At 39.6% G+C, this 27,268-nt stretch overlaps 1 protein-coding gene across 2 annotated transcripts in view; it reads left to right on the top strand.

Annotated features, from left to right (window-relative positions):
• The window catches only part of adarb1b (adenosine deaminase RNA specific B1b), a 142,941-nt gene that overhangs the window by 35,007 nt on the left and 80,666 nt on the right, over positions 1 to 27,268 (top strand). The window contains exon 2 of one of the 2 annotated variants that reach the window (XM_054787923.1): positions 3,578 to 3,630. The exons of the other annotated variant lie outside the window; for it this stretch is intronic. The gene's annotated coding sequence lies outside the window, so the exon portion shown is untranslated. The remainder of the gene's footprint in view (positions 1 to 3,577; positions 3,631 to 27,268) is intronic. 2 annotated transcript variants of the gene reach the window in all.

Here is a 27,268-nt window from a genome sequence, read left to right as displayed (position 1 = left end):
ATATTGTTGGTCATGCTGAGTAATGAAAAAGTAAATTCAGCAATACTTTGGTTGCATTATTTTTAATGTTTTTCAAGAGGTGTTTTCATAACCATATTCAATTCCATAATTCATGTTTGTAAAAAAAAAAGCTTGTGACAGGATCGAATGGGATAGGATGGGCAAGAGTATAAAAAAAAAATTGATGGGATTGGAAGCCAAAAAATGTGGATCGGGACATCCCCATAAATAAGATATTCACACTTCAGCATTGATAGTGTACTTGCTGGTGGCTTGTCTCATCAATGTAACGTTAGTGAAACCTAGAGACCAGTGGAGAATACTACTCTACTGCCGCTCTTTGTGTTTTTATTTTCGTTCATTATGTTGTTTGTTTGTTGTTTAAAGTTTATTGCTTTTGATACGGTGTACTCGCTTTATTATGCCATACATTATCATTACATGAATGAAAAAATGGTCTCAAAATAATGTCGACAATATCGTTTATCTGCAATAATTTGTAGGACAATTATCGTCCAGAAAAATTTGTTACGGTGGAAGGCCTACTTTAGAGTAACCAGCCTACAGCTTGGATATCGGTATAGTTTGACTCAGACAGCCATTATCTAAATAGTTGTCAACGCATGTGCGTAGCAAGATAATTGTGTCTATGATGTCATCATGAAGGTGGGGAAGAGGATTCCAGTTGAATTCCAGCCCCACGAATATATAACAATGGTGCTCACGCAAAATATTAACAGTTTAAGCACAATTTGGGTATGTTCACTGTGAGGTGTACTCACTTGTCAGCTAACAGCAATGGCTGTGTGTGTTATTTTTGGAGGACAGTAAATCCATACTACTTTCCAAGCTGTACACCCACTAAGTTACGGTATATCCTGGTTTTCATTCATAGTATTGTCCCATGAGAAGATGACTTGGCTGTATGTTTTTGGCCATTTGGTTATGCTGAGAGACCCATCCACAACCCATCCGAAATTCTCGTCCAAGTTTCCATAGCACATGGGCTAATTATCGGCCTCTCAACGCCGTGAATTGTTCCTGCACCCTGAGCAGAGAACCTTTCCCCCCATGTTTGACAGTGGATATGGTGTCCCTGTCATATTTAGCATTTGTCTGTCAAAGTTGATGTCAAAGAGCTCCAACCACATCACACTCTCTAAAGCCTTCTCCGAGTCATTGATATTCATTGGCCATCTTCAGACGGGCCTGTACATGTGTCTTCTTGAGCAGGTCGACCTTGCGGGCACCTCAGGATCTCAATCCATTACAGCAAAGTGTGTTAACAAAGGTTTTGTTAGTGACTGTGGTCCCAACAGCCTTGACATCATTAATCACTTTTCATCCTTACCCCGTGAGGTGAGATAATACATGGATCTCCAGAGCGAGGAGCAATGAGTGTCGGCCGTGAGCGACCAATCGTTTTATTTGAGCCGAACTACAATTGATGCCAGTTTTTATGCAGTATAAATATACACATTTTTATGGACAGTCTGTTCTTTTAAACCACTTTTGGTAACATACGAGCTGGTGGTGGCGGTCTTATAGTTCTGGTTTGAAAAAAGATGTAATTTCGAGCCAGCTGCACTAAAGTCCCTTTAATATTTTAGATTCATATAACTCATTTTTCAGTACAATACAATATACAGCATATAAAACCTAAATGCTGCTTCAATAAAATGTTTGAAGTTGAAAGCAGTAGAATGGACATGACATGTTACATGCAAAAATATGTAAATTTACGCACACATTGAGGAGGTGATTCAAGAGTAAGAAATCCATATGGCAGCTCCAAGTGGTGTATTGGACCTCTGTGGAGGTCATGAATATAGATGAAGACACTCAGGGCAGGTAAGAACATGCAGAAGATGCCATATCTCTTTTATAGACTGCTGCCCATAAGCCCAGGTGTATAGTACGTGACTACACCATCAACATGAATTTAGATTTTCAATATTTTAAGGCATTTCGTGTATGGCACATGGCCATTTGTAGTAGTTTTTGGTGTTGGGCTAATTGCTGTTGAATCTCTTGGATTTATTTTGAAACACGGTTGTCAGAGCAGACCAGAACCCAGTTGGAGATATATCTCTATTTTGCAAAATCTCCATCTGTTTTTGTGCTTGTAAATGTTGAACCCCAGTGACTGCTCTGATTGGATGATGATGACTTGTAGTTTACTGCCTCTCTGTCATCAGAGCTGCAGTTGTGCAGCATTATTGCTGTTGATGCTGGATAGAGTCGAGCTGCCCGGGGCAGGAGCAGGAGGTTGGCCAGCATTTTGCTCTAACGCCATGGAGATCCAAGAAGATTTAATGATTTGTGCTGGTTCTTGGCTTGGTTCTGCTTTGGGTCTTTTTTTTAAAATAAAATCTCAATAAAACTCTTTCGAATGTGTCCCTACACCCGGCTTTTGAGAGGAAGCCATATTTCAGCACTACATCATTGCTGTATGAATTAAACTGACCTGTTGCCTGTTATTACATAACAGGGGTGTCCAAAGTGCAGCAGTGGCTGTTTTTTTATTGTCTCACGGCACGTTCTTACATACATTTTAACAAGAAAACTAAAAAAAAAAAACAACAAAACACAACAACAGCAAAATGGACACATTTTCAGTAATTTTACAAGAATAAAGTCAAAATATTAAAGGAAAACTGCACTTTTATGTGGAATTTTGCCCATCATCCACAATCCTTATGTGAGACATGAACACATACTGTTTGTCTTTCTTTTTTCTGTGCGTTCAAAAGATACTGTATAAAAACAGCTAAAAAGACACAGCTAAGGATGCACATAATGGGAAACACTTACTCTGCCAATAAAGCCTTCTGGGAAAAAAAAAAAATCCAAAAAGCGCCAACAACGCCTTTATTTACATTTAATGTGACGTGCATCTTAACTAAGCCACAGCAACATTATTATTGTTATCTACGTTGTTACTCCAAAGAACTACGTTACTGCCGTAGTGACACTTCGGCACACCACACCGGCTAGCTACTAGCCGGCGAGCAACTAGCTTCACCAAACACTCGCCCGCCGTACTTCAGCGCTGTGCTGAATAGAATAACATTTTAGAATAACACTATTAGTAGCATGAAGTTGAACTATTAAAGAAACATGTTCTTTTTTTAAAAGTCGTAATATTATTTAAAAAAACAACGAACAACGAAATTATATATAAAGATATATAGAATAAGGTTGGGGTAACAGTTATAATATTATGGGAATAAAATCCTAATATTCCAAGAAAAAAAATTACGAGAAAAAAAGAGGGAAAATAAAAAAAAGGGAAAAACACGGGGAAAAAGAGCAAATACGGAAGTTGATACTAATAATACACCTCTTCACCTATAGCACAAAATTGAGCATTTTTTTTCTTTAAATATACTGTACTGTATATAACTTGTAAGCATACTGTATGTTGCTGGTTTAGAAAACATGTGGCCCTCAGTGGACAAGTTTGGACACCCCTGTTATATAATAATAATAATAATATTAATAATAACACATTTCATTTAATACAAATAATTGCCATGTATGTTTTATAACAATATATTTATTTATTTTTTAACAGGTTGACTACAAAGGATTGGAAAACCAAGCTGCCGTCTCCCCAACTACGCCACTGTGAGTTGAGAATGTCCACGTTTCAGATGTTATTTTTATGCAGAGTGGGCCCACACAATATGACTTACAAATGAAGCAGTGGGATAATGAGCAGCTCAAATAACTTGCACGACTTGAGATATCTTTGGGACCGTTGCCATATATGAGAGGACAGAAGTGACTAATGAGTACCAAAACAAATCTGTAAAAATTGAGCGCACTGCAGGGTTTGTAGTGTTGTTGCAGATATGGGCGATATGGATCATTTTTTATTTGTTTTTATACTCACTTTGACATCAAGAGGAACATGAAACAGATTAAATCTTACTTTCATTATGTAAATTACGTTTTTTTAAGGCTGTTTTTTGCTGTAGTTTTCCCATGGCCAGGTTTTGGGCATTAATAATATTGAATGATCTAATAGTAATATTTGTACAAATGAAAAATTCCTTATTTTAATTTATTGTGGAATGTGTTTTTAAGATGCATTAGTATTTTATTTCATAAAAAGCACGTCAGCCTTTTGGAGGGACTTTTAAGTTTTCTTAAAACATTTTTTTTTATTACAGTCAGCACCAAGTTTTACCTTCCAAGCCCATGTCACATTGGAGCAACGGCTGATTCGTGATAAGTATTAGTTCACGCAAGACTACACACTGTATATTCAAGACAATAAATAATATCCTAAAAATAATTACCACTTGTCACTCGCTCTAGTGTTAAACATTGTTGGGAGAATGTCCTTGTAGAATAATCAGAAAAGTTGCTGTGTTTTCGTGACGGATGTGCGAGGAAAATGAAGATTTAACGCTAAGAAGTATGTGCGGACAAGTCACGACATGGCCTTCAGCAATATGCGGCATCGAGTGGCTAATTGGTTCCCTGTTACGTTGGCAGTGTGTTCACTTTGAGCAAATGCAAACTTACACGACTGTTAAGTTAACCACAGAGTAAAGTACACGGTAGAAATGAGACTTTTTAATTTCCTGAGTCATCCATGAAAGCGGACCTACTATCTTTGTGTTTTAGGCAAAACAAGATATTCAATCATAACAGCTTTGACTTTGGATAACAGTGAATGCCATTTTTATCTCTTTTCTGATAGGCTGCGGACCAAACCACTATTTGTGTTTGGTTGCTATTGATATGGTCCATCTATGGCCCAACTGATGACTCGATTAATCGAAACAAAAATCTTCAGATGTATTGACTAAGAAAATAATCGTTATTGCAGCCCTAAAAAAAAAAAGTAATTGTTTGACAGCCTTATTATACATTTGTTATAATAATTACTGTGTAATTCCCCCAGGAGAAATTCAGTTTTGGGTTCCGTGCCTTGCTCAAGGGCACTTCAACTGTAGTCCGGAGACAGAAGAGCATATCTTCAAGAACTAGTTGTTAATTCCTTTTCGTCTGCAGTGGTGCTCGAACTGGAACTCTCCGGTTCCGAAGCCTAAGAAGTCCTTACGGACTGAGATACGGTACTTCTAAAAAAATGTTTGATTTTCAAAAAAATGTTGCAGACCAAAGTTGACTGCAGTTGGAGACTCATGTGACCCATATAGTCAATGTTTTTTGTCCCCACTTGGTAGCAGGACCACTTTTACTGTATGTGTTCATTAATAGCTAGACTCAAGTAGAAAGCCATCGGGATTACACAGAGAGCAGAGAACTCATCCGTAGTTGAAATATATACTTTCAGTCTTACTTCTTAAACACTGCTATGCACCTTCACCTGTTGCAAAAGCCTTCATCTATTTTTTCCCTTCTCCCACCTTCACAATGTGCACTGCACTTATTTTTTCCCCCCTTCTGGATGGGTACATTTCGTAACTCTGCTTCAGCAAGGTTATTTTTAGAATGGCTAAAATATCAGGGGACCCTCAGGCTTCCCCGTCCCTTTTTGTCACTCTTCGCTTTGTTGCTCACTTGAATTCCAAACCCTCCACTCTACTTTGTCAGGATGAATTCTGCACCGTGGGAATCCATTTATCCATTTACTGTATGTAATCGTGTCACCGTTCTTTCCGCTTGCTTTTGACTCATTTACTTAGTTATTTGAGAAGGCTGTTTAATGGATGTTTAAGTGCGCACTCGGTGCACCCGAGAACAGTTCACTCACCATTTAGTCTTGCAACCCGTAAAAACACTTCTGCAGTGTGCTGCTCTGGAACAGCTTTCAAACATCTGAATACAATGATCCCGACTTTGTAATAATGTCATCAAGGGTCTTTCAACAAGGGAATTGAGATTTAAAGTGCATGCATAAAGTCTTAACTTGAACGACTCTCAGTAAAGAGTAGACTACCGGCAAGGCCAGCAATTTTCCAAGTCTGAGACGTTTGATTGTAAAATTATGACTGTTTGATACTATTCCCAAGCAAAGTTGGTTTTGTAACAAACAGCAATCATTTGACACAGCAACATCTGCTCTATCTAGTGGGTCACTGCCCCGCTAAGTCTCGATACAGACAGGGGGAAAAAAAAAAAACACTTATCCGCAAATGTATCCAGATATGCACCAGTACCTTTGCTGTAGGAACTTAAGTGTTTGCATTACCTAGCTAACTTCTATGACATAGTTGTTAAGGGTGTCCCGATACAGCTATTTCACCTCTGATACGATACCGATATTGCTGCCTTGAATATCGGCCAATACCAATGTCAATCTAATATCAGCACGATTCATACATACTTTTGTTACATAGTATTTTGGTTTGTGGAACGTTAGAAAATGCTTAATCAAGTGATACTACTCAAACAGAGAACAATAGTCAGCAACAGTAGGTATGAGGAAAAATTGGCCCATATGCATCTGGAGTAGGCTATAGATTTACTGATGATGTAGTGACGGTAGGCATAATATTGTGAGGTTCGAGGTGCTCAATTAAGCGTTTAAACTTTACATTACTCGTCATCGACAGGGGCTGGCTCTTTTCTGTTGTAGCTAATGACTTTTTGCCGTCCCGTGCTGCTTAAAATGTGCGACGAGGTCGGTCGTATTAAACTTCCCCGGTTCATGGGAAACTTGTGCATGACAAGTTTTATACTCTTTTTTTTTTGGACTTTAATGAACAATACTGCCATGTGGCTGACATCACTCGTCCTCCTTGCTAACACACTAGCACATGCTGCTGTTGTGATCATGTGGGCTCTACCTGGCCGCTGCTGAATAGACGTGCTGGGGCGGACTCTGGAATCGAGTAGGAGTGCCTATATCGGAGATTTTAGATGCAGGCCAATTATAATCTGATACTTTTTTTTTTTTTTTTTTTTAGATATATTGGCCCAATATCCAAAGTCAATTTTGTGGTTACATATGCGCTCCCATAAATTATTAATACTAGAAAAAGAAAAAGACAACAAGTTATGTGTACATGGCGAAAGAATACATATTTGTGTGTCGCTACACTGAGGAAGAACAATGCTGCTTTGGTTCTTTTTAAATAATTTTTTAACCCTTCATTATGTCCTCATTCCAAGCATGAGGTAGTGTGGAGAAGAAAAGGAAAGTGCAAATGAAAAGCGAAGTGAAATTAGACATTGCAAAATGCTCAGAAAGAGAAATGTCGACCAACGTTGGCTGCATGCCTGGTACAAGCCGCTCAAACGGCACGGCATATACATATGTGGTTATAGCCGGTAATCTGTGCTCTTGAAAATGTCGCCTGTGATATTTTGCCCTCCTTTCTCCACCTCTGCATTACTGGAATTACTTTTTAGTGCAATGTCGGCAAGCCAGGCAGCTCAACCATTTGGTTTGCTGTGCTGCCACAGAGACGTAGATTAAGGCAGGCTTGTCATGCTCACAGTTTACTTGAAAGTTAATTGGTGGTGGCTAGACATGGTTTCAAGAAAGCTCATTAGAAAAATATAGATCTCTCCAACATTCTCTTTTTATATGCACTTGACAGCATGGGCTAAATTCAAATACTGTAGGCTGTACTTGCTATGTCTAGAGGTAACAGATGGTACACTGCATAATGTCTGCAAATCACATACAAGTGACTGTGTCAGCGTTCACACTCAACACAAATCTATTGATACCATCAGTTGTTCTGTTTTCTCTGTTTTCCTACTTGGACATATGGAAACTCTTGGCTGTGTCTCAATTTGCTCACTTCCGTACTTACATTTAGTCTGAATGTTGCACTCAATATGGCCAAAATGATAAGTACACTTACTAAAATAGTCGCTAGCTTTGCTACGTAGCCGAAGTGGAGAGACTAACTTGAAATAGACGCTTATTCAGCTGCCGGCATGACTAGGAATCGTGGAAAGTAATGAACAGAAGAAGGAAGCGGATAAATATTGTAATTGTCATTTCTGGTTAGTGCACAATGACAGTAATTGATTTGGGACAGCACTGTCAAAATATGCGCCCTCAGGAACTAAGTACACAGTGTACACAGTATACTTATTGAAGTGGGCCGTTCGAAAAGCTCAGACAAAAACCAAACATACGAAAAGGAAAAAATAAAACAAAATCGTTCCCATAAGAAATAATGTAAGCCCGATGAATCTGGTCAAGACACCCAAAAATATTGACACAAAATGTATTTTTTTAGACATAAATATATTTTGCACTGCCTTTACAACTCATTTCTACAATAAGTGCAGTGAGTTTGCAACATTCGTTCGTGACAAAGTTCAAAGTATAAAAGATGCAATCATTTCCACAACACAAATAACTTTTCTGCAGTCAACTAGACACCTCGAGCTGACACATGTCACACCTGTCATCGACACAACAGTTGACGAGATCAACTGCAGTCTGAGTTCATCAAGGTGCTGCCTTGATGAGTTACCCACCAGATTTCTAAAGTCTGTGCTGAGCGGTTTGCTACCACAACTCACCCATCTAGCTAACATCTCACTTCAGACTGGAACTTTTCCAAAGGCCCTAAAAACTGCTGTCATTAAGCCTCTTCTGAAAAAGAGCAGTCTTGATGGCACAGCACTGAACAACTATCAGCCCATATGAAACCTGCCGTTCTTGGGAAAAGTCTTAGAAAAGGTTGTATACCAGGAGCTTACTGACTTTCTTCTCTCTAACTATGTGTTTGATACTTTCCAATCAGGCTTTAACACTAGAACTACCATGGCCCCTACCATGGCCCCTTCTTGGTAGTTCTGGTGTTAAACCCCACCACAGCACTGAGACAGCTCTGATCAAGGTGACAAATGATATCCGTCTGAACACAGATGCAGGCAAAGTCTCGCTTTTAGTTCTGATAGACCTGAGTGCTGCCTTTGACACAGTTACTGTAAACATGTGATTTTATTAGAGGTTAAAAAACTGGGTGGGAATCTCTGGTACTGCTCTAAACTGGTTCAAGTCCTATCTGGAGGACCGGAAGTACTTTGTTGGAATTGGTAACTGTGTTTCAGACCAAATGGCTGTGTCCTGTGGGGTTCCCCAGGGGTCAATTCTGGGACCCCTATTGTTCAATCTGTACATGTTCCTTTAGGCCAGCTTCCTTTCAGACAACACTATCTACGTGTCACTGACGGCTGGTGAACATGGTCTTGCGGATTTACTTTGTCACTGCATCAAACAGATCAGACTACTGTGGTTTTACCCTTCTTTTCTGTAAAGCACTTTGAATTACCTTGTGTATGAATTGTGCTCTATAAATAAACTTGCCCTGCCTTGCTTTGCCTAGAGAATAATTAGTTTTACATGCAGAAAACAAAGATGATTGTGTGAATGATGAGATAAATGGATAAATGAACATTTAACATCACTTTAGCCTTTATTGAGTGGACAGTTAGTGTTGTATACTTGCTCACTCGAACTTTATTGTAAACTTCAGCAGCAGGTTCCTTGAATTCAATAGTGTTTCTCACCTTTATCAAAGTTCCCATCTTAAATAAAATTTAAAAAAAATACACGGTGCATGTCTTTGCTGAAAAGGGGGAAGAAGCAGGCAGATACAGAGTTGTTCATCGTTTTGTTTGCGTTCTGTGAACAAATAAACTGCCCACACTCACATAATTAAGATGATCAAAGGATTTCCTGGCCGGAATCTGTCTGTCGTGTCCCAACTCGAAAAGGAACAACTATTCATTCTTCAGAGACTGAGTCACTCGACTAGTTTGTCAGGCACACCGTTTGGCCGTATGAAAACCTGAACATATTCGTAGCAGTCATTTTTGGCGCAAAGCAAATCCTACGAAAACTGAGGTACCACCGTATTTGATTGGAGACACAGCCATTTTCTTTTTCTTATGAAATATTCGGATTATGGTTTGTTTAGCAGTTAAGTGATGGTGCTACAATGAGAATCATTGGCAAAATATACTTTGTCATGTTTTTTTTGGCCCCTCTTTTCAGATTTTGAGTAGCTTATGTTTTGTGTCACCACCCAGTCAGTGTAGTTCACAGCACTGTCAGCACATAGTTTGTATTTATAGAATTTGCATGTTATTTCATGCTTGGCACCCACACTCTCTGCGCTACCCTTTTTATCAGCACTATCTGTCACAGCAAGTTCCTTGGTTCCATCCACTCATCCATCAAGCCGTCCCAGTGACCAGAAAGGACACAGATGGATCCACTATCAAAGCCCACATTTGTTTTGGAACCTGGATGTGGGAGTGGTGGCCAGATGCAAAAACAATGTCGTCATTCAGGCGAAGCTGTGTTGCAGCCTGCTGTCACTGACTGTGTAGATTCATTCCCAGTGGAGTCAGTCTACTTACTGTTTCCGTGACATCTGTTTTAACTGTGGAACCTGTAGGGTGATTAGTCACCGTATCAAAACAATAGCAAAGCTGTATTTAAGTGTCTGTTTTAATTACGGTTCTTAATGTTTCTTGAATAAATCACAACATTTTAGTGCTGACATGTTGTGTAGACAATTATAATAAAAATAATTGCATGGCAGACTGTTTTTTGGAATGTGCCAGTCATCGTGTAGGACAGGGGTGGGCAAACCTATTGACTCGCGGGCCGCATTGAGTTAACAAAATTGTCCGGGGGTCCAGAGTATATATTTGATACACGCAGAGTAGTTTAAGCTTATAATTCTAACAGTCCACATGGAATTATATAATAATTAATAATTAATCTGCTATACAGTATGTGCTTGTGTCCCTTTTTTCAGGAGCAATTTAAACATCAGACCACATCACATAACTAAATAGAATTTTACTTTTTACGTGGTGGCCATGGCCGTAGACATTTCAGTTATGAACTTATTGCCACCCCCGTATAAGTGATGGTCTCACCTTGGCCACCCCAATGAAAAATGTCTGGCTCCGCCGCTGAGGATGTGCGATAGACAATATGCACTATGAACGATAAAACATTGACTATTAAAGAGTATGTGAATGTCCCTCCTTTTTTACTTCCCAGACCGTGCAGTGGGTAGGTTAGGTTGTGTGTCACATATTTGTTGGCTAGTGTTTGTTTGGCACCATGGGTGAGGTAGTTGTCTGGATGGCAGCATGTGAAAAGCTACTTAAACCATCAAAAGGGTGTCTCAGATTGACCGACTCTGACTACTTGCAAGTCATTTTGCCAGCTTGTATGTTAAAAGTTTAAATTAAATATTTTGGCGGTCCGGATTCAAATGCTTGGCGGGTAGGATGTGGCCCCCGAGCCATGGTTTGCCCATCCCTGGTGTAGATAGAAGATTCTAGACAAAGCTGCTGCAAAACAGTAACAGCAAATACCTCCTCAACCAGCACAGGCCACATAATGATCCATTTCTTGCAACAGTTCTTGTCCAGGTTCAAATAATTGATCCTCATCTGAAGTTCAGACATTGTGGCAAAACAGTACATTTTTTTCAAACTGCAGTCCATCGGTCTGCTTATACAACTTGCTTATTTATCAAGTGAATAATTCACTTTCTCATAACAACAATCCTCAGATCAAATCAGCCAAATGTTGTGAAATATCCAAGGATAGTATACTTTAGAACTGGTTTAGGGGCTGAATTTATGCAAGTATCTTTGATACTTTTTGTCTCACGTACATGTCTTCTACTAATCAACTAACACACACAATTTTCCGCACAACCTCCCCACTGTCGCCGCCATTAATGAACAACCCTACCCCGTTCCTCCAGGCCAGTAGGAGAGAAAGGTTGTGATTTGATCTTTTTCACCTTGATCAGATTACGCTTTGGAATTAGTATAATTACAGCGTTTGCTGATTAATGGGCAGGCTATAATTAGCTCGTTGGATACAGGGGGAATGCGTGCGCGCGCGTGTGTGTGTGTGTGTGTGTGTGTGTGTGTGTGTGTGTGTGTGTGAGATGAAGAAAGAAGCGAGAGAAAAGAAAGACTATATTCTTATGTGGCTTCTCATAATTATGTTGAAGAATTGTAGTGGAATTGGTTTCTTGAAAATGCTAAAAAAAATAATAGTAATTAATGATTCTGTCAACATGATGTGCATACAGCGAACAGGAAGTAAAACAATAAAACATAAAAGGGGACAGTGTCATTTTTATTGTATTGCACTTTGGGTTATCAAATTATTAAAATTTTGAATCAGATTAGTCAGTTTTCAAGTAATTAATCATGATTAATCACCTGCATTATTTTAGCTGTTTGGAAATTTACTAAATCAGCAAATTTTAATATTTGGGATTTTAGAAATTTGTAGGGATTTGTATGTTGCCGCAGGGTGGTCTAGTGGTTAGCATGTTGGCCTGGGTTCGAATCTCCGTGGTTGGACATGATGCATATGCGTTAAATACACCCAAAAAAATTAACATAATTAATTCAATTAATTAATTACCTCCATTAAAGCCCTATTTTTGACAGCCCTAATGGTAATGTCCTTTCCCAAAATGGGTATAACATTACATTGTTTTTAAGATCTGTGCTTTCTTTCTAAGAACTTTTCAAAGATGGAGATAACAATGTTACTAAAATGATGCTTGTTCACACTGGCAAAAATGATTTAAAAACACTGTAATGTGCAAGCCAGGCTACCAGTTGGCAATGGCCATTTGTCAAGAAACACCAAATGTTTGTTCTCTTGTACAAAACCTTCTTTTAGTGTGAATGAAGACTCGAAGTAATGCGGTGCATGTGCACTTTGCACAAACTGCTGCAGCTCTGAACCATTTTCTGTGATTAAACGAGAAGGATTACGTAATCGTTTTGGAAAACCTATAAGGCAAACAAGCTTTTATGTGTTAACAAAAGCAGTAAGGTGCGGTCAGTAAACTGAACTGTTATTCATTTTCTGTATGATTATAATCTTTTTCCTGAAGATTTCTGAAGTAAAAATTGCTGAATTTGCACATTTCCAGATCAAATACAGGGTAGAAAGCGGAGATGAGCCTACGGCAAATATTTCCTCTCGGATTAAATGCGCGTGCTGAGCCTACCGTCTGAGTGCACTTCACTTAGTGCACTGGATAGCGGATGGTGCTTGGTGCTTGCAGTGGAAGATGTAAAGCTAAATAACAATGTAAAGCTAAAAACAAACAGAGCAGCTAGAGCTAGCAAATCAAATGCATTCAAGATATTTTTATGCTCTGCTGAACGAATTAATGAATTTTACTGTCAAGATGGAGGATCATATATCCAAGCTCAACAGAAGGTGATCAGACATTTACAACAAAGTATCAGAGCTTTTCCTGGAGAAGGATAGGGTGCATGTGCTTCATATGTAAATAAAAGGTAAACAAAAAAAACGATAATTAAAAAAAACAAAACAAATGGGACTAAGAAGTATTAGTTTTTAACAAAAGTGAATTATTTTCTTTTTCTCCTTATCCTCTTAATGAGCAATTTGCATTAACATCAAAATCTGTGTGCTTCACCAGCTGTAAACCTCACCCAGGGGCGTATTTAGTCATTTGGGGGCCCAAGCAAACCTAGTCACTGGGGCCCTCCACATTTTTAAAATTTTTTTATTTACATTTAAAAAAAATTTGAGGATGCAATTTTTCCTGCTTTTCAAATCTGTTACAGTTATCTGTCAGCTAAAGTTGCTAGTTACATAGCCACGTATACAGTATATACCCTCCCAAAAACAATTTGAAATATTGATGTTTAATTCTTCATCTTCTAACAAGTGTAAATCTGTGAAAATTCTAGCTCCTGAACTAGATAAAGTCCTTAAAATCCTCTTGGGGGCTTATTATTACCTACCAAGTCAATCATCTCAACGCTTTTACTGTAATTGGGAAGAACATGAAACGACATTTAGTGTAGTGTACCGCTGTAATACTCACATCTTTGTGAAGGAAATGCCACTTTCAGAGTCATCTCTATGCATTCTCCTCGGTTGACACCGACAGTAGCGGTGCTGCCGTGCTCGTGTCTACGTTTGTCGTGACTGTGAAAAAGGTTGACACCTTCGGTAGTTTAGATTTTTTTTCAAACTGTTTTCCGCTCTCCTTCGCCTCTTCTCCGCTCCACTCGCGGCAAGAAGTTTGCTTTTGCTTCACTCTCGTTTCCCACACATGCGCGGTAACATGGAATAGTCCATTGCACGCGAAGGGAGGGGCAGCGGTCGAAACACTTCAAGATTGAAGATGAACTTGATTGTCTCACAGAGAGAAATTTGTCTTGTGGTTTATAAATCTTTTGATTGATGGAAAAAAAAATCAGTTTTTATGAGACGTTTGGTGGCCCCTGGAAATCGCCTGTGTTTGCCTAATGGTACGTCCGCCCTTGACTTCACCACGTCACTGCAAGAACGGCACTAAACTGTTCCTCAGTGGTGCACAGTAGAATATTGAGGTGTTTTTGATTTAGAGTGACTTTTGTTTGTTTATTTTTCATCGAGTAGAATCAGACATATATCAGTTGTATCACTTTTTCTATGGCAATGAGAGGAAGAGAATACTTTTTATGTTATTGGTGTTGCCTACTTAAGGCCGACTAAAAAAATACAGGCTTATTATTTTCAGTCCATTTTAATTCAATTTTGAACACAACAATTCAGTTTTGGTGTGAATACGGCTTTTATGTTTCTACCCACCCGGGATGTGCTCAGGCGTCGTGTCACACATTAAAACCTTTTCTTCTAGGTTTTTATTTTATCCATATTTAACTCGCCTGGTTCAGCCAGTCCCGCGTTCCGCCCTGGGCTCGACCCAAGGTCAGCACAATGACAGTGAGAATGCTAAAAGCTCAGACTGTCAGGTGGTTCAGGCAGTGAGGTTTACCAACGCACATCTGCACAGCCACAGTGGCTGGCATCTGTTACACATCCATTTTTTATACCGCTTGTCCTCACTCGGGTCGTGGGTATGCTGGAGCCTATCCCAGCTGTCTTAGGGCGAGAGGCGGGTTACACTGGACTGGTCACCAACTAATTGCAGAGCACATATAGACATCCATTACACATAGAGTATACGTTAGAAATATTTACTTATTTCAGCTTCTGTAGCTTTAATTTGTCTTCTTCTTGGTGTAAACACTCCCCTTCCCGCTCGTTGTCCTCTTCCCTCGTGACTTAATGTTAATACTAGGGATGCTCCGATCAGGTTTTTATGCTGCCTTTACCGATATCGATCATACATGAGTGAAATCGTCCGATAATGTAGATTTAAGTGTGAATGATTAAATTTACTATTGGCTGTATAAGGGGTCACCAACGTGTTTTCTTGTGAGAGCTACTTTTACAAAATGAAAATGGCCAAGAAGATATATTTTCATCGCGTATTTCACAAACCGAACAAACCGAATATGCTTGTATTAGCAGAACCTCATGTGGTCGTGGGTCGTGGCACCACGTTGGTGACCCCTCGGCTATATGATATGAAAGGGGAACCATATTGGACTTTTTCAAATTCACTGGTGAAACTTGGAGGATCAGGTGTCTTCTTTAAGGAAACTCCGGATGCGCAAGCAGCTTGATGGCGCTCCAGCAGGAGTTAGGGACCCCAGGCAGTCAGCAAACTCGGTGTCCTCCACCCCCCCGCCGACGGCCGGCCATCCAGTCCGACGAATCCAAACACTTTTCGGGCTATCTGCCTTAGACCTCCGACTGCCACGCACACACGGGCTCGTGTCCCGCGTTTTGGCTAATTATCCGTCGCCCGAATTAGTATCACGTCACGAGCCGTGAAAACTCACCGCACCCTGCCGAGTGCCCGCCCCCCAAATGCTGCAACAAACTGAAGCTTTTTAAGGTGCTACCCCGACTAGATTTCGTGGCATATTTTGCAGGGTGCAAATTTTAGATCACTCTCACAATGACAGGGGGTCCCACACTGCAGACATGTTTGTTTTGGCTTTGTGAAGGGAAAGTGGGCGAGAGACGGCTGCTATAGGCTGGATGCTGATTGGCCAACGTGAACGGCGTTAAAAAAGCATGTATCGGTATATGCCGATACCGTGCTTTTTCGCGGAAATCGGCCGATACGGCGCCATGATCCCGCACGGAGACTGCTGCATCTATAGAAAGCCCGCACTGATTAAAATGCATCCATGTAAAGTTGATCTGGTTTCCAATAGCGTAGTCTCCATGTGATAATCCAATCCTAAAAAAGTTGATCACAGTCTCATTAAGGTGTTTAAACGTGCTGGTTTGAAACAAATTCATACAATAATTATTTCATTTTTTTAAGTAAACGTAGTGACTGAGCTACAGCGATTTTTATCTTGCTGTTTGGATGCCTGGTCAGGAACTCGGGTCTTGGTTCCATCGCTGTATGCATTTGATTAATATGACTGTTGGTCTCAACATGCAGCTTTGCATGGGAAAGTTCCGAATACCCAGAGAACAATCAGTAGCAATCCCACACAATGGTGAGGGGAAAAATAATCGTGGCGAACTTTACACCCTAAAAATGATTACCTCCCTTGAGAACGACTTGACCAACATGCACTGTAAAACAAATATTTGATTTAGATTGATTGAGTCTTGTGTTCACTCCTTTCTTTGACATGTAGTTGCCATGCATGTGCATTTTACCACCTAAGTGATCATTTTACAGCACATGCTGTCACTTTGGTATATTTCCAGGTGTTTGCATCGTTGCTGCATGGCCTTATGTTTGCTAATTGAATGTGACAGCATGTACTTTTGTATCAAAGTTCATGGATGGCTGGTTCGAAGGATTTTTTTTCATTCCTGCACGCCACATTACACATGCAAATCATACAAATATGTGCATTTACAATTTGGAGACCCTCGACAATTGCAGGAAAAATGATTTTGCAGTGCTTGGAATTGCATTTTTATGAGGCACTCGCTCATTTGCATAATAGCTGTGCTTCTAACCTGTGACGAAATGTACACATGCTCTCATTTGATGAAACACATTACAACCTAATCAGAATTGTGGAGTGAAACGGGTCTTAATAATTTGGCACTCGGGCACTCGTGGAAAGCATTTTCAAAAGGATGATGACAAATTCAAATATGACTCGTGGTGTTGGGTGTGAAAAGGGTGATAAGACATTGAACTGCAGTGTTTTAAATATTAATAGCAATATAGTGTATGGCAGTCATTGTGCATGCATGAGCTATTTTCGTGCTCTCAACAAACAGCAGTGAGCAGGGGTAGCCGAGCAGGATGGAAGAGCAAGCGGATGGACACAATGAATACGATTATACATCCTCTCTGACCACGTAGCACGACTGTTGTGTTTAAGCTTGGATAATCCCGATGCGAGGTGTAATATTGCTTCTTGAAGATGTGGGTGGCCCTGTTTCTTTCTTCTTCTCCCTTCCGAGCTCACTCCCACTTGAAGAACATATTTTGCTTTATACTTCAATTTTGAATAAAGCAAAGTATGTTCTTGATCAAAAATCACTCCACACTCTCTTACTGTTCTTCGGTATTACCATATCTCACGTATCGTGTGGAGATATGGGGCAATAATTCTAAAAGTAATCTTCATTCACTCACTGTAGTGCAAAAAGGATCGGTGAGGATAATTCATAATGCTGCGTACAGAGAACACACAAACCCTTCATTTTAAAATTTGCTGATTTAGTCCATTTTCAAACTGCTAAAATAATGCATAAAGTTAATAATAAATTGTTACCCAAAAACCTCATACGGTATTTCTCTGTCAGAGAGGAGAAATATGATCTTAGAGGAAAATTAAACCTAAAACATTTATATGCGAGAACTACGCTGAAAAGCCACAGCATTTCCGTATGTGGAATTAAACTATTGAATGGATTGAGCAAGGAACTCAAACAATGTACCGAGATGAGCAAATTCAAAAAACAATACAGGCAGTGGATGTTTACTAAACGCAAGGCAAAGGAGTCTTGATTATTACACTGATTGTTCTGTCATGCTTGTTTTTTTATAGTTATTATTTATTATTACACTGATTGCTATATCAAAACATGACATGGACTGCAAGAAGTGAATAATATGTACGGTACAAGATGTAGATTTGGATGGGGGGTAGGATTAAATAAGCTTGGCTTCTTCCTACTCCTTTTGGACATGTGGAACTGTGAAAGGGTGTTTCGTGAGATGTATTCCATTGTAACCTTCATGCATGTTCAAATAAAACTAGTAGTATACTCATTTTACTTGAAGAGATTTCATTTTGTTCTGATAAAGCACAAGCTTGTAAGAAGGGAAACAGCATTGCCACCATTGGTGGGGGGAAACCCGAATGTTTTGCAGCACTGATGTTAAGTTAACGGGTACATCACTGAAAGAGGAATGAGCCAAGGTGGGACTTGTCTTTTAAAGGAGATAACAAAATGGTTAAAGTCATCTTAGCCCTAAAATACAGCTAGGATTTTAATACAGACTATTGACCATTGCACCTCAATTTGCACTCATGAGATGGACATAGCTTATATGCACTCATGCACCCCCCATGCTATAGATCATTTGAAATAGGCCCCATCTTTGATTTGACAGCATGGTCTTCATGTCGTAGGTCCATGCGCTGAAGTCTCAGCCTCGTGTGAGCCATTGTCTTAATGAATTGCCACAAGTGACCGAGCATTACCTTGAAAGGATAATATCTGTAAATGAACCTTGACCTTGGAACCGAGCTAATCTGCCCGAAGCACGACACAGCCCTTTTTTTAAAGCATTTAATACACTCAGACACTTTGGACATTTTCCATTTGTTTTTTAAATTTTATTTTCCTTCTCTTTGTCGCCTTGTCATTTTGTCTAACCTCTACAATCTCTCCTCTCCTTCAACTAAACATTGTCTTCCTTCTTCTTCCTCCTTGTGGTTGACTTAAGCGATTCCTCAAGGCGGAAACAAAATCTTTGATTATTGTTTGTAATCGAGGTACTCGAATTACTGGAGGAACCTATAAAAGTCCATAAAAATGCACATCCCTGTGAATCATTTGTACTTTTTTCTGTTTTGCTAATCACACCGACTGAGCAGTCTTGTTTATTGTTGTAAGTTATCGCAGATGTTTACCTCAGCTCATTTTATTCGACTGTGTTGATAATCATGTGATGGTATGCAGAAGGCTGGTGCCAGCAAGTCATACAGTGGTTTGTACAGATAATTAAATAAACATCAGAGTCTCAATATATTTCACATGGAGAATCTGGGTGCGGAAAGTGCATCGGCAGAATGACAGAACACGCATAGCAGCGAACAGAGGTGGGTTGCTTGCATGCCCAACATTCTTACCTGACAAGTGTAAAAACAACCTACTGTGTGAATGCTGACAAACTGTGTACTCGCCCTAGTGATGACGTTATGGGAAACACATTGGGGAACATTAATGACGGACTCTTCACACTAAGAACAAAAAACCTTGACTGGTGTGTATTCTGTACTTTTATTTCTGTTATTCTTGACTTCCTGTTGCTATATCAATATTATTCTAAGCGGCCAGGCCTGAGGTGTGTGTGTGTCACGCTATGTCAGAATAAGTTCTATTTCCTCCCGTGTGGTCATCTTCACTGGTATCCTTCTGGGATGGCATCACAAAAAGGCAAATAAAAAGCAAAATATGTTTTAAGAACGTTTCGATTCTCACTGAGCTGCCTGTGTTAGGACTGCTACAAGTGTGGACTTGACTGGACTGTTTTATTAGATCCATTAAGCGGATCACATTCTTGATTTGTACTGATGTTTTCTTCCTGTGGCAGCGGGAAAATGCGTCATGGCAGGAATTTGGTGTGGCATTGTTTTTAAAAATGATCCCCACGATATAACTATATATTGTATACAACATGAGCAACAGAGTTCTCGATATATTTTGACCGTTTATAAACAAAGTATGTTCTTTTTGGATTAACGCAGTAATCCTTCGCCGTTTTGCACTTTGAATTTTGTAGCTTCACTCTTTCACGTTTTTGCCATAAATATATTAATTAATAAAACATCTCTTTTGCTTAAATATTGATGTTTTTTTTAACTAATAATAGGTCGTATCCAACCACAAAACAGCATGATTTATTAATATATTTTTGAAACACTGTGATAGAGTGAAGCCGTGAAATTCGAAGCGCAATGTGGCGAGGGATTACTGTACCGGACCGAAACCGGAAGTAAAAAAAAAAAAATAACAACAAGAACCTTCTCCCAGTGCTAACATATGAGTCTATATTATGTTTTCTATAGACCTTATGTCTTATTTTCTCATATTATATCTAATATATTGGGTAATACGAGTGAAAAGGCGACTATATGGGTGTTATTTCATGTCTAGGGGCCTCTAACAATGTTAAAAAACATTTTTAGAAGGTCATAAACAGGTTTTCTATGCTGTAAATACAAAAGAATTCAATTTATAAATAAGGATTCCTACTTTGCTGAAATTCACACATGATGGTTGGGTCTGGAACCAATTAGCCGTGATAAACTAAGGATTACTGTTAATGGCAAAGGTGACAAAATCTTGAATTGTCACACTTACTATGTTGATGAGTCAATCATATAATTGAATGCAAATGTTGGGTTTTCCAAAGATACCGTAAGTATATTGTATATTTTTACTGCTCACACAGCATCGCGGTTCTTCAACATGTTGGCGCCAACCTTCACACTGCTGTGCCATACTGTCTCAGCAAGGTATCCTCAAGCTGGCACAGTTAAAATTAGCAGTGATGAGTCACTCATTAGCAGCCGTGTGTATGTTGGCAGGCTGTTGTGAACTGCTTTTGCTTTTTCAGTTTAGCAAAGTTTTTCACAGTTTTCAGTTCTGTGATTTACTTGTGAAACTTGAAGACCAAAAAAAAAAAAAGGAGTAGAAGTTTGAGGTCATATTTCCATGATGAGCAGGAGGTTTAATTAAGGTCATAATTGTTTTTCACAGCTTGCAACATGCACCAAATCGTACACATGCAGTTTTTCATTAACCATCAGTGACATACTGAAAAACCTTTACATCTTTACAGAAGGTTTATCCAGACCGCCTTGTCCTTTTTTGTCAGAGGTCACTATGGCTTTTGTTAAATTAAACTTGAAACAGTTTTTGAGGACATATGATCAATTGGCTGTTTTTTGTCGCTGTGTATTTTGGCTTCTTTGCTCTTCTCTAAAAAACCCGGTGCACAATGCACAAACACGGCTGATGAGTTTGGCCACTCTAAGCCAAAACAAGTTCCACATTCATATAGCACAGAGAAAATGATATAATCTCCTGTACTTAATAGGGGTATATGTATTCATAATCATGTTTTTTGGTGAGCTCTTTCACGGTACATATTGAAAGAAGGACAGGAGGTTTAAGTACCCCAGTGATAATCAAATACAAATACATTGTACAAATACAGGGGGGGTTCGTACATTATAGCGATCTAATTTATCTTATCTCTGGAGTTTTTCCAGAGAGATTATTACGTCGCTGTTTGACGTGTGTGGTAAAAGGCAGTGCGCTAGCATGAATTAACTTGAGACAAATGTGCACATTAGCACTCAATAAATCATCAAAACCTACCTTTATGCATTCCCACATAGTATCAGCATTGGACATGCGTCAAGTGAGACGGATGTAACAGAGAGAATCCGGCCACTTTTCAAAATAAAACATAAAAAAAGTAAAAAAAATAATGGAAATTATTTTTTCTTTCTGTGCAGCCCGGTACCGAATGACGGGGGTTGGGGATCACTGCTCTACAGGACTATGCGGCTTTCTCTTTTCTGTGCGTTTATGAAGATAAAAAAAGTGAAAACCAGGCATCTAATTAAGACACCTAATGGGACACACCTGTCCCTCCTAAAAAGCTCGCCACTGAAAACCTCCAAAAACCTGCAACAGCATTTTTATGGTTTTATATCCATGCTGTAACCATGCAGAAACAGACACATTCATGATAACATGTAATACTTACAGTATTTTGCCGTACTTTCGGCATTTTAAGCATTACCGATTTCACATAGCAACATAGAAATGAGCGCTACACCTAGCATTAACGTCTCCAAACTCAAAAACACACAGCAGCAGTGGTGGCAGCTCCAATATGCAGCGTTACCTTTCGGTAGTGGCCTGAGCCGTTGTAAGCGAGCGTGTGGTGAAGCTAGTCGCTAGCCATCTAATAGGTAGCCAGTATGGTGTGGCAAGGTGTCGCTACGCCAGTGAAGTAGTTCTTCAGCATAAAAATGTTAAAACCAATGTCGCTGTAGCATTGTTAATATGCAGGTCACATTATGTAAATGGAGCGTTGTTTGTGGTTTTTAGGCTTTTGGCTTTTTCGGCGGAATATTTGCTTCCTATTATAAGCATTGCCAGCTGCTTTTGTTGGAGCTGTTTTTATATCTTTAGAACTCACAGAAAAGAGAAAGATGTGTTCATGTCTCATATCAGGATTGTGGATGCTGGGCAAAATTCCCCCAAAAAGTGCATTTTCCTTTAAATCATTATTAAAGAAAATACCAAACATCATCTAAGATTCATTTTATCATCACGGTACCTCAATGTAACAATCACAACCATTTCACCTACGACTAACTAAGAGAAGATACTTGTAAAGATCTCTGCGGGTTCGGAGAACGTGTCAAATATTCATAAAAATAAAAGTTTTTTATTTGAGAATTGCATTTACTGGAGAATTACCTGACTTAAAAAAAAAAAAAAAATTAATTAAAAAAAAAGCGGTTTACTCAAAAGCTAAGCAGTTTTATGCACTCCTAAAGACATAGAATGGTCTCAGTGAGCTGGTGAGGACCACCAGACCGCTGGTTTGCTATGCCTTTGTTCTTATCAGTGTTATTTCAAGCTGTGTCACAGCTATTTTGAGCAAAACACTCTAAATGCCCATTGTTTGTGATTGTCGAGCACACCAGACAAGATTTAGGCAATGTCCACACAAATACTGAGCTAAATACTGAGCTTTTTGGTTTGTGTCATAAGAAATGTGCGACATGAGCTCATGTTTTTAAAACTTATTTAACAGCAGAACATGAAGTTAACGAACTTGCAGGTGTTGGTTTTATTTCGTGCAGCGGTCGAATGCGTCGGCCGTATAACACGCACGGGTGGTTAAATAACATTCATGATGCTTCCCTAAAGCACACATCATTGTACATCTAATATGTCACTTTACTGATGGACAAATGCATTACAGCGTGTGATCAAGTCAGCTGTAGTCACTGTTTCATTGGCAGCAGGTGAATGTGTTTTTAAGTGGACAGACATTTTTTCAAAACTCCTTGTCTGGAAGGGCTTTTTTTTTTTTTTTTTTTGTACACCAGAGTGGAGGAAAAGTCCGCTTTTGAACATATCCTAAGACATAGCCTAAGATTTGACGTATTACTGTATCTAATGAAACAGATATTTCCTTCAGAGGTTGATAAAGATCAACACTAATCTCAGAGGGAGTAAGTCGCAATATTTGGTGAATGATGTAGTGCCGGTCTTCATTGAGTTAATTGGCTCTTGTTTGCCCATATGAACAATCTCTTAAAACAGCGGTCGCCAACCTGTCATTGTGAGCTACCAGTTGATCTTTGGGAGTTTGCCGGTGGATCCCGAGAACATTTGAAAAAAATGTATTATCACATCAGGGCCCTCACCTCCCGGAGAGCGACCTACAATCGCACATTTTGTCCACTGAACACGCCCGTACTCCTTGCTGCTATCCAGGCAGCAACTCGCAAGCCCCAGCAAGGAGCTCAGACCCCAAAACCCGGCCGGAGTACACTGGCTCGCCCCCTCGCCCTAGCAAAAAAGTCTAGCGAGAGAGGGAGGGAGTGACAGAACGCAGGTTCTTGCGCAGTTTCACGGCCGAGACTGGGGTTCTTGGTCTCAAAAAGGTTGGTGAGCACTGACTTAAAACAACAGTAATCAGTAAGTATAGTTCTTTTGTGATTATAATCATGAAATGTATTTTACTTTAAAGCCACTGTGGTTAATTTAAGGATTTCATTTGTTAATTGTCAAAAATACAACCAAAAACTAGTAAATCCAGGACAATGTACGTATGTAATAAACACCAGGGCTGTTTTTGACTAAGGATTTTCATAGCCGAATCAGATTTGTTAGATTTTGTCCGTAGTGTAATCATCGTTGTTGCTGTTGAGCCATGTTTCGGTGAAAATCATGACGTTGCAGTCCAAAAGTCTCTTACTGTGGGTGATGGTGAGTCGTAACTCCTCCATTTTATTCACCAGAGACCGCAGATTAGCAAAGAAAATGCTCGGTGAGGAGAGTCTGTGTGGTGTTAGATTGAGTTCAGCACGTATTCCTCCACGCCACCCTCACCTTTGTTTACGTTCTCAACGTCACCTGTGAGCACCTCTGCCCAGGTGGGTGGGGTGCGTAGACTCGGGTACTCTGGAGATCTCGGGGAAGAGTCGAAGCTCATTGATTAAAAACGTTCCGAATTCCAACGTCCAAAAGCTCTGGTCAGGTGTAAGATGTTAAACCAAAGCTGCTCTGTGAAAACAGATCCGATATTAGCAAAATAATAACTATAAAACTGCAACTCTGGAAGAGACGCTGGGCTTCGCTGTCTGTACGTGCTGCTGTTATTTTCAATTTTTATTAACACAAATGGGGCTGATTTTGTATCAAAATAGGCTATTTACGTATAAAAAGAAGAAACACAAAGACATTCTATGTAAAGATGTATGCTCAGCAGCTTCTGTGGGCACCCCCACGTAGTCAGAATGGTTCGATCTTGATGACTGATAGTCGAATCAGAATCCTCTGAATCGAATCGTCGTATAGTCGAATATTCTAAGACAATGGTTCTCAACTGGTGTGGCTGCAGGACCCACCATCGCCCTTTAATGACAAGCGGTGACCCAAATAGTGGATTTTTTTTCTATTCATATCTAACATTTATTAAAAAGGCATTTTGAATGAAGATACAATGTGCCAATTTTAATGATTTTGCCTCTTGCCGATGTCAAAAGGCATGCATGGTCCATTTTATTGTCCAGGGATCATCGGCCAAGATGATCTATGGAAAAGCCGGCTTGTACGGGTTAGTCGTTTGCCTAGCCCGGATCCCTCTGCTTCCTCTCACACTGCCTGCGGCGCCTCCTCTGCGGTTGCAGTGCAGTAGTGGGGGTTGAGGCTAAGGTGGGCCGCTGAAGGATGTCTAGCTTCTGTAGTTCCCTGGCGTCCTCGGGTTGTAAAGTCCATAAAGATCTGCTGCCAATGTGTAAAAGCAACTTCCAACAGCACACGTGTTTTGATGAATGCACAAACATTGAAACACATCGGGAGAGGGAGGGGGCGCTGTGTCCAGTCGCGCCGCTATCTTACCCCTGCAGAATAACTTAAAATAAAGATTATTTTTGTATGATTTCTTTGGCAAAGATCCGTGGCCCACCAGTTGAGAATAACTGTTCTAAGACAAACAAATCTGTGCTATATCAACGTAATTTTTGAGAAATAAGCATCATTTAGGAGAAGAACAGTGCTGGCACAAGCATAAATAGAACATGGAAACTGTTGCCTGACTTACCAATATTATGGTCCTGAGTTTCCATAGCGATCACAGAAACCAGTCTTCTTTATTACAAGCTAGTGTACTGTCAAAATAATTAGCGGTTCATTTTAGGCTAAGTCATTTTTACTCTTTGTTGAACCTAAATAAGATCTGTAGACTCTTGTGGTTATTGGTTTTAGCCATTCAAGTAGCCTCAAGCATGATGAGTTGAAGCACTACATTTAATACCATATGATGCCGTTTACAATGAAAGAGAGAAATGCCAATACATTTATGTCAGAATGCCGGTTTTTCCTTTAAGAGAAAACATCTAAAATATTAAAGAGCGTTTTTCCAGTGTATTCACCCTCTGGCCATTTTAGGTTTTGCTTTTTAAAACATATGTACTGTACTGCATGCATGGCGTGATGAGGTTGAGTCCTGGTGCATTCATGATGGCGCAGTCAATATCTGAAAAATTGATGGGGTACAACGACAAATGGCCTCTTCTTGAATGCTGCATGTGGAAAATGACAGCAATTTGATGGCATGTTTTAGTGCACTTCTAAGCAGTCAGATGGCATTATGTTCTGTCGGGTGACTGTTGACATGGTCATACATACTATAGAACCTGTGATGATGGATTTTTCTTGTTTATGACATAAAAAAAGGCCTTTTTTTTTTTTTTTGCCCGTTCAGTGCACCTTGTTTTTGTGTGTACTGTGCCAGGGTTGAAGTGTTTATCGCATCATGTTAAAATAAGTGGATGTTGATGCAGTGAAGGAAGGAAGGAAGGAAGGAAGAGACGTCCTTAGTTTGACTAGAGAACCAACAAACATCCCGGATGAAGCAGCTTTTTAGCAATACAGCTCAAGCTGTGTTGCATTATTTTCTTGTTACTGCCATGTGTTAGCGCTAACAAGAGCCAAAATCAGACCTGGCAGCTCGTGACCTCACTGTCTGCTCACGTCAAACATTTGCTTTTGCTTCCGTCTGCCGCTGCTCATCTTCTTAGACGCAAATTTGTCCCATTATGGGTTTGCAACTCTGCGATGTCCATCTCTCTGCTGCAGACATTTTTCTGTACGTGTGTTAGCAGTGCTCCTTTGTTGAGTGGCTGATCATTTACACTTTTTTTTTTTGTACTTTTTTATGCCTCTCTGCCTCTGTCTCTTTTGCTATTATGTCATCATTAGTATGTGTGTGTGTGTGTGTGTGTGTGTGTGTGACCCATTCCCATGTTAGAAAACTGGTTATATAAACATGCCTTGAGCACTGTAACACACCAGTGTCACAGACCTCAGTGTGGAGGCTCAGTGTAACCCCTGTGCTACCTTTCAGTTTCCATTCAGAATTGAGATGCTGTACAGAAAGCACAGAAGCCTGCTTTGCAACGTATATCATTTCTCTTTGCATTTTAACAAAAGTTTCGCATATAGATGACAGTTTTGTCACAATGTTCCATGTTACTACGGCCCTGAAAATCAATTGAAAACTAATATGCATGCTGGGCCAGTTGCAGGGGTAGGCTATACTGCAAATTTTTGTTTTGCCTTGAATTTGTTGATTATGATTGTAATTATAATAAAAGACAGGACAGGACAAACATGAAATAACACTCCTTAGTCACCTTTCCACTTGTGTCACCCAATATAGTTGACATAATTATAGAAAATAAGACATAATATAGACTCACGCATGTTGGCATTAGAGAAGTTCCGATTTCTGCACAGTTCTCCCTGCAGTGGCTACATACAGTACTGTCTCGTCAATGTAACATTACTGACACCTAGTGACCAGTGTAAAGTACTACATATCACAAAGTGTCTTTCAATGCGTTTTCTGAATGCCTTATATTTGTGTTTTGTTTTTTTAGCTAATTTTATCTTTTTTTTTCT

The sequence above is a fragment of the Dunckerocampus dactyliophorus genome, chromosome 9 (genome assembly GCF_027744805.1).
Source record: "Dunckerocampus dactyliophorus isolate RoL2022-P2 chromosome 9, RoL_Ddac_1.1, whole genome shotgun sequence".
Classification (NCBI taxonomy): Eukaryota; Metazoa; Chordata; class Actinopteri; order Syngnathiformes; family Syngnathidae; genus Dunckerocampus; species Dunckerocampus dactyliophorus.
This window is presented reverse-complemented; position numbering and strand designations above follow the sequence as displayed.